Source organism: Leiobunum rupestre, chromosome 8 (assembly GCF_980474605.1).
Source record: "Leiobunum rupestre chromosome 8, qqLeiRupe1.1.hap1, whole genome shotgun sequence".
NCBI classification, from domain to species: Eukaryota; Metazoa; Arthropoda; class Arachnida; order Opiliones; family Sclerosomatidae; genus Leiobunum; species Leiobunum rupestre.
The window spans coordinates 45,829,550-45,834,931 of NC_143391.1; positions in this window are offsets into that span (position 1 = coordinate 45,829,550).

The following is a 5,382-nucleotide window of genomic DNA, read 5'->3' on the forward strand; positions in this document are numbered from 1 at the left end:
TTAAATCCCGTAGAAAAGTGGGGGTGGATGTAAAGAAAAGTAGGGGATGATAATGAAAAGTAGTGACAGGTGAAATTGAGATGGTAAATTCAAAGTTGTTAGCATGTTTATTTGAGATAAACGGGGAAATAAATAAGACGGAGATAAACGTCATCTGTCAAATTGAGGTGATATCTATCAACTTGGAAACATAGAAAAAGCTGAGTACATAAACCGCTGAAAGAATTCACTAATTTTCCCACACACTTAAAATATCTTTTTATTTTAGAAGATGTCCTGCATTATTGAGGGGAACTTCTCCGTGAAATCGAACAGTACATCATAAAAGAGTTTTACGTTATGAAAACTGGAGAAAATTAAGTTTACAATTTCAAAGCACCGTTCCCCTACCAGGACTTGAATGAAAAGGAGAGGCGAACCATTGCAATGCGTGGATTACTCGTAATATTTGTAGTTTACAGCGGTATGAGGGGGAAATTGAATTCGAGGACTTATCAAACATAATAACACTCATTTCCTCCAAGTCAAAGAGCATATTAAAACTAAGTTGAAGTGAAATAACCCAATGGATCTTTCTGCGGAGGAGTTAAAAGAAACTCGAAATTGTGTCAAATGTTATATTTGAGATGAGCTAGTTGATTCTTTATAGCTGACTGATGTTTTCGAAAATTTTAGAGATACTTGTATGGAAGATGACGGTTTGGATCCGTCCCGATCGTTTACAAGCCCGGGATTTGCGTAGCAAGCGGCACTTTACACGACCAAAATTGAAATGGACTTGTTTTTTAACCCCGATATGCACCTTTTTATTGAAAAGTAGATTCGCGGGGGTGTTAGTATGATAAGTCATCGATTTTCTCATGCGAATAACCCCTACATTCCAGCAACATACCATACGACACGTCAGAACCTAATAATTATATAATGCTACTAATCTTTATGGTTTAGCGATGTCATTCCTTTTACCAGTCTCCGACTTCAAGTGGGTTTCATACCCAAGTAACCCAACCGTCTTAGCGTACGCAAAATATTTTGAGCGCCCCAACGATTCCCTAGACGGTTTTATTTTAGAAGTTCAGATTAAAGTACCCGGAAGAGCTCCACTATTTGCAAAATGATAACCCTCTAGCCCCCGAATCTATTAAAATTAGGGAACATATGTTTTCCGAATATTTCAACCAAATGATGGAAACACTGGGAATTCCGACACTGGGAATTCCGATTAAAGACACTCTTCCGAAATTAACCCCTAATTTATACGATCGAGTGAATTACGTATTTCATTACTGAAACCTTAAATTTTACATCTTGAAAGGAATGAAACTATTATCCGTTAATCGCGTAATAACGTTTAAACAAAAAGCCTGGCTCAAACCATACATCGACTTTAATACCGAAAAAGGTAAAACTGCAACCGACAAATTTTCCAAGAATCTGTATAAACTTTTAAATAATAGCGTTTTTGGTAAAACTATGAAGAATCTACGTAATCATATAAATTTTCATTTGGTAGACACCCCAGAAATGGCAGCAAAGAAAGCTCCCCCCCCCCCCCGCGTTTAAAACGCTCACCATTTTCCATAACGAACTTGTAGGAATAGAACAGGTGAAAAAATATCTTCTCCTTAAAGGGCAACGCAAGTGACCATGCAGGGGGGTAAATTATCTTAAAGATAAAAAGAACGACTGCGTATGCGCCATCTGCCATAGCCTTTCCCTCTGTAAAAAAAGCAAAACCATATTTGCCGAATTTATTTTGTATAAATGCGCCTCTCGCGTTTTTTAAGCAAAATCCATGTATTCTTTAGTCGCGAAAATGGCCCAGGAAAGTTAATTTCCGAGCTTACCGACAAATCGGATCCTTTATACAAAAGAAATGAAATAAAGCCAAGATTAATATTCTGTTGGGGTTTAATGATAAGGAAATTGTTAAGAGAGACGGGATATTGGACCAAGTGCGTGAGGCCTTGGATTTTATTAATCCGAGGTGAGGCTAGCGGCAGAGATTTACCGCGTCTAAGGCCTAATGTTTCCACCTCCATAATTAAAAATATTCAATTGGCAAATAATTTTATTCCAAAACATTGTTAAATCAAAAATATCAACGTCAAACACTCGGAAACTAACCCAGTTCTTTTGTCCATAATAAATAAATTAAGCTAAGCCTAAAATCCTGGTTTCGTTGGTGGTGAGCTAAGAAAATCAAAAATTCGCGAATGAGAGCGAAATTGCGCCACGTGGCTACACCAAGGAGAATAAGGTTTTCGCGTTGTATAAAATGATCCTTGGGAAACCAACTTACGACTTGTAGAAGAAAACATAGTTCCAAACCAAGCGCCCCCTACATGGCCACTTGCGTTGCCCTTTAATAGACCTATATATACAGGTTTCAACATTCTAGAGCTCTCAAAATTGATCATGTACGATTTCCGCTATGATTACATTATAAATAGATACGGGAAACGCTCGAGACTTTTATTCACATACACGGATTTACTCACGTACGATATCGAATCAGATGATATTTACAAAGACTTAGGGGAAGACTCCGACCGTTTTGATTTCTCCGGATACCCTTCTTATCATTTTCTATTTAATGATAAGAATAAAAAGTGTTAGGTAAAATGAAGGACGAGATGGATGGGACCCCATTCAAGAGTTCGTCGGTTTGCGTCCTAAAGTTTATAGCATCCTTTCTAGAGAAGGTGAAAAGAAAACATTGAAAGGAATATCTAAAAGTGTGGTGAAAAACACATACGCACTCCGAATATCGCTCGTGTTTATTTAATAAAACAGTTTCCACAAATTCAATGAAACGTATTATGAGCGATAAACATGAACTCTTTACAATATCGCAAAATAAGATATATCTTAACCCTTGTGATAACAAAGATACATTTTGCATGACGGTATTAGTACATTGTCTTACGGACATTGTCAGGTAAGTGTTATTGAAGATAAATGCAACGAATAATTTTTAAAACTTTTTTTTATTCTTAAAAAGCCATGATTAAAATTTTTCTTGTTTCATTGGAATGTTTTTTTAATAATATTGTGATGGGTTTTTTATCGTGTATCAGGGTGGGAGAAGTGTTGAAGTAATAAATGTAGATTGTAGTGCGGTTGTGATAGGTTTTTATCGTTCAGGAAATTGTTGAAATGATGAAATAATTTTATGACAAACTTATTGAGTTTTTCTTATACATAAATTCGGATATCATACAATCATTTTTACCTCTCTGACTATGTACAATCACCGTGTCTGTCTGTCTGGGCTGCGAACGCTTACGCATTTTCGGAGCAAAGTGTAATCACTGTGTTCGCAGTTTCTGGGAATTAGGGAAAAGCATTTTCCAAAATAGACCTCTTTTTTTCATTGGGTGTAGTATACATTTTTTTCAATTTGCGTTAGTATCGGGCGGGATTCGAACCCGAGTTCTCCTGCACGAGAGGCGAGCGTTCTACTTCAGAACCACGGAAACACGCTTCGCTAAAAATTATAAACTCTTCCAAGGAGAGGTATATTTTGGCTTGCCAACTTGTCTTTTTTATGGGCGGTAAATCGTCGTAATATTTCAAAATGTTTTATTCCTCAACAGTTATAAAGAGCAAAATATACGCAGTAGCCGCCATACGTCTTACTAGAATTCCAATTGATAAGAATTATAGGTAACAGTAAGTCTGTTCCTCTCTATAAAATTGTTAAATTTAAACAAATAAAGACTGTTCGCGAAACTCTCGCCGAATGTACAATTTTTCGAGCTTGATAAATATATGAAACATCAATGAATCCCTACACCTATATCCATGTCGGTGTTCACAATATAAAGTGAAGGAAATGTTTTCACAGTCTTGGAGAGTTTATCCGCGGGGAAGACCCCCCTGAACAGGTATTTGGTATATGGGTCATTCTCGAGTATTTTTTGAGTTGTTGAGAGTCCATTGTACGCTTTAATCGAATAAAACCGCTCTGTTCTTGTTGATTTCAATGAAAGATTGGTATTCCGAATAATAAATCACGCTAACAGTGTCTGGCAATGATTTCACAAATATTAATTCAAGACGGACGCTCACGTTCTTTGTAAGATTGAAACTTTCCGTCAAACTTCCATTGAGATTTGGGGTTAAGTCGAAATTAACAGGTTGGCAAGCTTTCCAAAATATACCTCTCCTCGGAAAAATTTGCCTTTGGGTGTATATTTCGCCATATTCAAAGCGTCCTCCAAAAAATGTTATCCCAGTGCTATCTCAACCAGTAGATTATTTTTATTATAATTATAATAAATATTACAAATGTTATTGCATTAAACAAATTTCCAATATCAATAGAACAAAAACCCAACTTTAGACCCAAAACGTTATTAAATTACCAAAGCAACAAAATGAGAAATAGAAAATACAAAATTTAAATTTATTAGAACTTTCACGAAACGTAAAATATACGTGCGATAAACTATTTTAGATACAAAAACCAACCCATTGTATTATAGGTCTTAAACAATCAAATTTATATGGAAAACAAAATTTGAAACCAAAACTATAAGTGAAAGCACTAATAAAAACTGCGTGGGCTCATGACAACAACCCAACGAAGCCGATAAAAATCTATGTAAATAAAAAATCGTACACATGAATTCTTCCCCACATTATCAACACTTTCGATAGACGAAATAAAACAAGAAAAATAACCCATCGAAAAATATATAATAATAACCCAACCAAGTAACAAGTTAATTAAATTCTTAGGAATCCTGAAAATGTCAATCTTAATACCCACAGTATAATAAACCTTGTATTAGCAGAAATATGCAATAACAAATATATAAAAATAACAAAATCAAACAACAAGGTAATTCAAATACTTAGAAATCCACCTTACCGTTAACAATTCCCGGCTTATAACGCACAAAAAAACCTGAATAGTGAATGCTAAACAACAGCGCATATCTCAAAATAAATAAAACCAACGTAACCACATTAATGAAAATGTATCACACATTTAAAGCCGATAAGAAATTAAATTACGAAGTTACGAGTAAAGTAAGCATAACGCAAAAAGCACGTTGTATAAAACTTGAAATTGTATTCATAAATGACTCTTAACGGTTCAAAAGTACCGATAGACTAAAAACTAACTAAGTGGATCACCCACGGGTCCTACCCTTTATGCCCCTTATCTCGCTGACTACGCTAAAACAAGATTTGACCTTTATAATTTCATACGTAAAAAAATTAAAACTTTAAGAACTATTAATATACTTTTCCGCTTAAGCTGAATTTCTAATTTTCAGTGAAGCGTAACATTTATCGGTGGTTCTGTGGTAGAACACTCGTCTATCATGCAGGAGGGCTCGGGTTCAAAACCCGCCCGATGCGATCGCA